An 8,778-nucleotide genomic window follows, 5' to 3' on the forward strand; every position below is an offset into this window, starting at 1 on the left:
TTCATTGACACGAGTCTTTGAATACATTTGAAAAAAAATAACAATTCAATACTGAATATAAATGTATGAACGATATGTTCCGATGAACAATTGCAAATACAAATATATATATAGAAGGTGCATTTGCATATGAAGTAAAATTCTGATTATACGCGAGCGTAACATGAGCAAATTTATAACACATGCGAATTGGGGCTCTTTTGATATTAACGCATAGTAACTCGATGCTGATAATTCATTAATATTTTCCTTCATTGGTCGTATTGTTTTCACATATTCACGTTGGAGAGCCTTAACCCTTCTCTTCGTTGGCCGAGACATTTTAATTGAATGTAATACTTTTCCGTTTATTGTTTTTGAAAGTATAGGCAGCAGTGGCAGTGTTCCGAGCTCTGCAATACAATTTTCTTACCCAATGTTAAAGTTGCTAAAAGTTACATTATAGACCCATTAAACGTAAAAATGATGATTGTATTGATATCAACACAATTTTATTCTATTGATTTTCACGACATGAAACGCTATGACTCAGGAATAACATTTTATTGAGTGGTTTTGATAGCAGTTTCGATGATGTTGTCTGGCATCAGTGTCGAAAAAATAACGATGCTTTCATCAATACAAACAAAACCATTGCCGAAGATTGAAAAATGAAAATTTAACTTTCAGAGCACTTGCTAAAGTTTTCCGACGTTTTTCAATATACAGTGCGACAGCAGATGAAAATATCCCGTTACACAGTACCACTTTTACAAACTGAACGCTTCTAGTTCAGAATAAATCATCGCGCAATTTAATTTGCCGCAAGTTTTTTGGAGCCGAGCATTCACGATTCATTTTTCCGTATTTGTCTGTCTTCTTTCCAAGTCTTTTCTATCAAATAACGATTATTGTGGGCCATGAATGGTGGAACTCAGTTGTCTCGATTTCCAGAGAATTTGCAAATGGATTCATAATGAGTTTTTATGCCAACATTTTGACCTAAAAAGTACAGTATACAGTCCAGCAACGTTGAAAATATTCTAGAGCAGCTGAACGGTTTCTCGTAATAAATTGAACCCCAGATGTTCGGGAAATTTAAAAGACGAAGCGAAAGATGAAAAACAAAATTAAAGAAATTGAATTAGTATAGGATACGATAGTATAAAGTTCAATACAAAGCTGTTCTTTATTGCTGGTACGGTTTGACTGAAATAAATTATTTCCTCTCGCGTATACAGTATAAAATACATTGGGGCTAACTAATTTTCCTCTTGGGTCATAACACAACTCGAAACTAGCTAAAATTCGGCTACAATATGTAGAATTTCTGCCGGATTCGGGTAGTTTGACAAAAACCCGAACACCTGGGTTCTATGGACTTGTATAAAGAGTGCATTGCACTTGTTTGAAACTTGTTTGAATATCTTCATTCTGCTGCTTCCAGTATCATGATTTTTGCAAATGTGCTGATACTTCTGAATATACATTAATCTATTTTTTTTTCTCTTTCAGACATGAATCCTGATGAACATTTCCATCTTAATAGGACTGTACTCATACGCATAACATATGCTTCTGGAATCACTTTTTTACAATGGGAAATTTAGCTATATATAGTATATGACTTAATGTCGAAATATATAACATAAACCACAAATAAAGGCATATAACAACTCTGTCAAATTTTCATTTTATGTGTTGTTATATTATTTCAATATTATACCAGTTTATAAAAAAAATCTAAACTAAATATCAATCTCATGGGATTTGCCCATTTAGCGTTATATCATTAATGATAACCAATAACGTACTACTTTATTTACTTACTAATAGTGATCATTTAAATGTTGTTCTGTGTAGCTATATGCTGTTCTGTTTATAATCATTGTTGTATATACTTTATCCATAGTAAATCTCTGCTGATGAAATATCGCCACATATTAGGATGTTGCAATTATTGTAGAAAGAAACTTCAAACATTGAATACATCATACGGTGCTGAATGGGAAGAAGATTCGAAATTTTTTTAATGCTCTGTATACTGATAATTATTCATCCTTTTTTTTATTACAGACACTTTCGTATGAAGATATCGAAGAATATGTAATCAAAAAAAAAGAAATCCACATTAAAATAAAAATATGCTTGAGTTTGTCTAATTTATTTCGTGCTTCTAGCTGTTCGGTATTTCAAGAAAATCACGCTGATTTGTGTATTATGGTATAGAAGTGAAATTTTACTACAAATTTGATTTGTTCATCCAAACAGTTTGCATTATCCTTGCTTGTATTCCGTCGATGCGCTTCCAACACATTAGAGGAACCAACCTTCCTGACTCAATAACAAATGGGCCGCACCACAACGAAGAAGGGTTTCTGTCTCAGACAATTCGAATGACGACGTGGACTGTATCTGAACATTGATCGTCTGAGGCGCCGACACATCGATGATAATTAAAATAGTCATTAAAGAGCAATTGTCAACACACGGCAAGGGTATGGGCTTTCCTGCTTGCTGCTTAATATCGCTTTGGAAGGTGTTATCAGAAGAGCGGGGATAGACACGAGTGGTACGATTTTTCGGAAGTCAGTCCAGCTTTACGGTTTCGCAGACGACATTGACATTGTGACACGGAACTTTGAGACGATGAAGGAGGCTTACATCAGACTGAAGACTGAGACCAATAGGGTAGGACTTGCCATCAATTCGTCGAAGATGAAATACATGCGAAGAAAAGACTCCAAGGAGACAAATGTCTCTCACCAAGAACTCAGATTGGCGGTGACGAAATCGAAGTGGTAGACGAGTTCGTGTACTTTGGCTCACTGGTGACCGCCGATAATTACAACAGCAGAGAGATACAAAGACGCATTATGGCTTATGGCAAATCGTGCTTACGTGCATCTATAAAACACTGATAAGACCGATAGTCATCTACGACCACGAGATGTGGGTTGTGCTTGCGGAGGACCAGTGTGTTCGAACGGAAGGTATTGCGCACCATCTACCGCGGACTGCAGATGGATGACGGAATGTGGAGAAGGCGAACAAACCGGTTGTGTTCCATTCACCCGAAACACGTTTACCCGAAGCACATTTACCCGAATGTAACAAATACCCGAATGCAACATATACCCGAATGTGACAAATACCCGAATGTAACAAACACCCGAATGCGACATTTACCCGAATGTTATATTTACCCAAATGAAAAATTGAAAATTTCGACAAGCGGCGGCCTCGCAAGCAAACCATACGGCTGCCATACAAATTAAACAGAAATTTCTACATTACTGGGGAATTAATCAAGCAAATGAAGCGAAATTTGGCATGTGGAGGTTTTGGGGTGCAATAAATGTTTCTATGGTGGTTAGACTCTTCACCCCCTCTCTAAAAGGGGGCTGCCATACAAATGAAACACAATTTTCTGCATTACTCGAGAATTAATCAAGCTAATGAAACCAAATTTGGCATGTGGAGGTTTTAGGGCGCAACAAATATTTTTACGGTGGTTAGATATTCCTCCCTCCTCTCTGAAGGGGAGCTGCCATACAAATGAAACACAAATTTCTGCATTACTCGAGAATTAATCAAGCTAATGAAACCAAATTTGGCATGTGGAGGCTGCTACTGCTCCTGCTGCTGCTGCTATTGAAGCAGACCGATGCGACACCTAGCTCGATTATCGGCTGCTCTGGTTAGCTCCGTTGTTCGCTGCTGCCACTGCTGCTGGTATTTCTTCCTGATGTTGCTCGTATCACGTCCGTTGTAAGAATGCCTGCTGCGGTAACGGTAACGGTATTGAATTAAATAGACTTTAAACTCTGAGAGTTCATTCGTCTCTAGGGACCTGCTGCGCGGAAGCGCTCGTGCTTTTATAGCCTGGCTCATATTTTCTTACATATGATTGGTCTACAGTTCTCATGGCATGCTTCTCATGTTTCTTTATTGTTATTGTTATTATTATTTCATCACTCTATTCTGTACTCTACAATCCATCTCACCCCTACTCTTCCATAAATAAAATATTATTATATATTAATTTATTGAATTTTTTTCTGTTAGTTTAAGGAAATGCAACTGTAATATGCAAACGATTTCAGATCATTCCAAGTTTTCCAGCATAAGCCATATCATTGCACTCATATATCTCATTTTAAGATATTCCTAAATGCGTGTAAGAGCAAATTGTCGTTCCGTATTATGCATGTGAAAATATTTTTCTACGAAAATTAAAGTAAAGAAAATATTTTTTTACGAAAATTATCAATTCGTATTGTTCAATTTAAAAATTAAAATTAGATTTTTTTTTTCCTTCACCTTGTGGGTTGATATATGGGTTTATATAGTAATGGAAGATATGAGAGTTCGTTGGTTCATCTGTAAATCCATTCCCACTTTCGAACAAAGATTATTTTCGTTAGCGCAAACATCGAATGGCTGACAACGCTTATCACGATGTAATTGTAAAACATATGTGAATTCAATTTTCCATTTTTCTTTAGAGTTTTATGAAGGCAGACAGTGACGAATACAATAAATAAAAATAAAAACGGCTCAAATTGGAGGATTCCTTCCTCGGGTTTTACGATTAGCAACCCATTTGACGATTCATTTTTATTTATATGGATTCCTTGACCTCGTTTCCTAGTTTCGATGTGCTAAAACTCTAATTCTTTCATAACTGGAATCTTTTAAAACATATCTGACCACAGCCTCCATTTCCTTATCCAGTTCATTATTTCAATGTTTCGGCGCAGAAGCACAAGCTGAACCAGCGTGATGCTGCTTTCAGATGTTGACTAATCATCATAATTCCCATCATTATACACAGAATTTTACTAATGCACTTCTAATAGAGCGATTTTCCATCGGATCATCCTAGTGTGGACGTAGTTTCGTCGGAGTTCCATCTGCAGCGATAATGAGCTCTAACGATGACTCGCTTGTCAAAGTAAGTATATCTGTCCGTCTTCTTGAAACTCCGTCCATTTTCATCGGAGCTCAACTTCAAATAAATTAACTTAAAATACTCATAGAAATTCGTCCATCTCCACCGATTTTTTTTCATCTTCTTGGAACTCCGCCTATTTCCATCGGAGTCCAACATCAAATAAATTAACTTACTTTTCGGGAGCTAAAGGTCCGTTCAATTTTCACCATTGTTGCGACCGCTAATATTATCCATTGTGACCAATGCATAGGCTTCAAATATGAAGTCTCAGTCCAGAAGTTTCTTTGCTAGCTACAGCGGGGAAAACTATTTAAAACCCTTTCTGCAGCTAGCTAATACGTGGGTGCCAATCACGTAATGTGGTGTTCCACGGTGCTCTTCCACACTGCGACACTCTCCCGGCTCAATGGAAGCGCGTTCTAAAGCTATCAGCGGAGAGAGAGTACCATGTGCAATGTTCAGCTCGTGATGTTACTGCTGCTGCTACCGAAGTAGACCGAGGCGAGGCAAAGCTCGATTGTTGGTTGTCCGGAAGAACTTCGATGTCTGCTACTACTGCTACTCCTGCAGCTGCTGCTGCTATTGAAGCAGACCGATGCGACACCTAGTTCGATTATCGGGTTAGCTCCGTTGTTCGCTGCTGCCACTGCTGCTGGTATTTCTTCCTGATGTTGCTCGTATCTCGTCCGTTGTAAGAATGCCTGCTGCGTTCGTTCGTTACGTTCTTGTTTTTGAAGGGACTTTAACCCAAAGGTCATTCGTCCCTGAATGCCTGCTGCGCGGAAGCGCTCGCGCTTTTATAGCCTGGCTCGTCTTTTCTTACATATGATTGGTCTATAGTTCTCATGGCATGCCCGATTATCGGGTTAGCTCCGTTATTCGTTGCTGCCACTGCTGCTGGTATTTCTTCCTGATGTTGCTCGTATCACGTCCGTTGTAAGAATGCCTGCTGCGTTCGTTCGTTACGTTCTTGTGTTTGAAGGGACTTTAACCCATAGGTCATTCGTCCCTGAATGCCTGCTGCGCGGAATTGTTACATTCGGGTAAATGTCGCATTCGGGCAAGTGTCAGTTCGGGTAGATGTTACATTCGGGTGAGTGGGATTCGGGTGAATGTCTTTCGGGTAACACTGCACTGTTTGAGAACGAACTGATTGAGTAAACTGTTTGAGAACGAAGTGTTTGCGGACGAACTGTTTGCGAACGAACGAGTGCAACTGAACTGATTTGCGCTGGACGGAATGGATAAATATAACTAGAAGGCTTGTAAGAAAAATAAAACGATATTTACGAGCAAAATGCATGTAACGCACGGTTTATCTTGTTCTTGTATACTCAATTTTGGGTTAAAAAATAAATTATATTTTCGTAGTATGGGAGGTGGCCGTAGGTCGAACCGACAAATAAACGAACTGACTAGTTTGTCGGTTGGTATATAACTGATTTTATTGAAATTCATACATTGGCAGATAGTCATGGTTGGGGTTGCCAGTCGCTTTTATTCTTCTACACTCCTCCTCGACGGGTGAACCCCAGCTAATTCTCGGAACCTCGTAAGTTTAGTGTTTGCCAACGGTTTTGTCAGCAGTCACCGTGCTGTCGGTAGGGCAATACTTCAAAGAAATCTTGCCTTCCTCGTTCATCTGGCGAACAAAATGGTATTTCGTGTCGATGTGCTTTGATCGGTTGTTGATTTTACCCACTTCCAGCTGTTTAATGCACGACTGGTTGTCCTCGAGAATTCGAATCGGCTTAGATACGACAACGGAGAAATCTTCTAGCAACCGGTCAATCCATTGGATTTCCTTGCAGCACTCCGCAAGCGCCACAAACTCAGTTTCGGTGCTGCTCAAAGCAACACATGTCTGCTTCCGAGATGCTCAGTGGATCGGACCACCACCGAACATGACCAAAAATCCGGAGTTGGATTTTCGCGTCTTCACATCGCCAGCCCAATCAGCGTCGACGAAGACTTCCATTGCTGTTTGTCCTGATTCCAGGGAAAGCTCGTGGTCCTGGGTGAACTTAAGATACCGAAGAATTCGTTTCGCCTCTATCCAATCTGCTTGCGATGGATTGCTGACGGAATGGCCAAGAATTGATACGCTGACTGCAATATCCGGCCTAGTGTTTACTGCCACATATAACAAACTACCAATCAAACTCGGATATTGATGATTGTTCGTTAGTCGCTTCTCCTCTTTTGTTGAAGGTGGCCAGGGTCCAAAGGAATCTTTGCTGATTTCGCTTCGGTCAACCCGAAACGCTCCAACCACTTCTGAATGTATGCTAGTTGGTTGAGAGAAAACCCTTCTTCGTCGCGTCGCACTTGGATGCCCAGAAAATGGCGAATATCTCCCAGCGATGTCACCGTGAAGTTCAGAGCAGTGATTAGCCCGCTGTACTCCTCCTCTGTGTTGCAAGCGTCCACGTAGATAACCAAATACATGAACTGTTTGCCGCGTCGTCTCACGTATAGGCATGGATCGTTCTCCGACTGCGTGAAACTGAGATGCTTCAACACTCCATCCAGTTTCTTGTTCCATACGTGTCCTGCTTGTTTGAGGCCATATATGCTTTTCTGCAGCAAACATACTGTATCCTTACCACCAGTTTCATAACCCGGCGGTTGCTGCATAAAAATCGTCTCGTTTAGATCACCGTGAAGATACGCCGTTTTCACATCAACGTGTTTCACCAGCATACCTCGTGCGCTGGCTATCGTCATAAGTGCTCGGAATGTAGTTTGTCGCACCACCGGAGCGAACACCTCGTCGAAATCCGTACCGTACTTCTGGGAAAAGCCTTGCGCAACTAGACGCGCTTTATACCGCACGACATTGCCATCCTCACCGAGTTTGCGCTTGAATGTCCATTTACTGCCAACTGCTTTGCGGCTTGTGGGCAGTTTAGCTAGTTTCCAAGTACCATGTTCCGTCAACGATCGTATTTCTTCGTCCATTGCCGCACGCCAATGTTCCGCCTCTGGCCCGTTGATTGCTTCATCGAACGTTCTTGGGTCCGTCGCGAACTTGCGTGCCATCCCAGTGGTTTCCAGGTAACGAACTGGTACCTGTCCATTGATGCTTCGAGTCAAACGCCGGATTGGCGTTACTCCAGCTTCGATATCGTTTTCTTGATCGTTGTCGTCTTCGATGTCACAGGTTGAATCATATGAACTGTCGGACTCGTACTCCTTAACCGTCACGTCATCATCAGGTTCTTCGTTCCCCGCAGCAGCTTCATGGCGCGGCGATAATACGGACTCATATTCGACGATACACGACGATGGTGATGGTGTTTGAACCTCGTTCTCAAAGTCTTCCATCTCTATGAAGCGAACGTCACGGCTGATTATGACCTTCTTGGTTGTTTTATCGATGGACCGTGAAGGAAGTAGATTCTGTAGATGCACGGCCGTGTTGACTGCTTCCGCCTAAAACTCGTTCTTCGTTCGATAATATCCGCCGCCTCCAATTTCTTTTTCAGGAAATAAACAACGGTATATCGGCTGAAACCGTCGATCATCGTAAGAAAATATCGTTCACCACCTGGCGATACCGTGTTCATTGGACCGCAGATATCGGTGAGCACTATATACAGAATCCTTTCCGATTGGCGTTCAGTTTTTCTCGGAAACGGTTGTCGGGTAAGCTTGACTTCAGCACAGCACTCACACGTTGTGAATACAGCACACTTCTGTATGGTCACACCTGTCGCCAAATTTTCACGCACAGCTTGCTGGATTGCATCGGTGTCGCGATGACCTAACTTCCGATGCCAATGATGAATACAATTTATTTTGTGATCTGACACGATCATTCCACGCTCTTTTGCGGCTCT

At 41.1% G+C, this 8,778-nt stretch overlaps 1 protein-coding gene across 1 annotated transcript in view; it reads left to right on the top strand.

The window, feature by feature from the left end:
- The window catches only part of LOC129776264 (uncharacterized), a 38,026-nt gene extending 36,101 nt beyond the window's left edge, over positions 1-1,925 (top strand). Inside the window, exon 3 of the transcript XR_008743071.1 lies at positions 1,495-1,925. The gene's annotated coding sequence lies outside the window, so the exon portion shown is untranslated. The remainder of the gene's footprint in view (positions 1-1,494) is intronic.
- The last annotated feature ends 6,853 nt before the right edge of the window (positions 1,926-8,778 follow it).

This window comes from Toxorhynchites rutilus, chromosome 3 (assembly GCF_029784135.1).
Source record: "Toxorhynchites rutilus septentrionalis strain SRP chromosome 3, ASM2978413v1, whole genome shotgun sequence".
In the NCBI taxonomy this organism is placed as follows: Eukaryota; Metazoa; Arthropoda; class Insecta; order Diptera; family Culicidae; genus Toxorhynchites; species Toxorhynchites rutilus.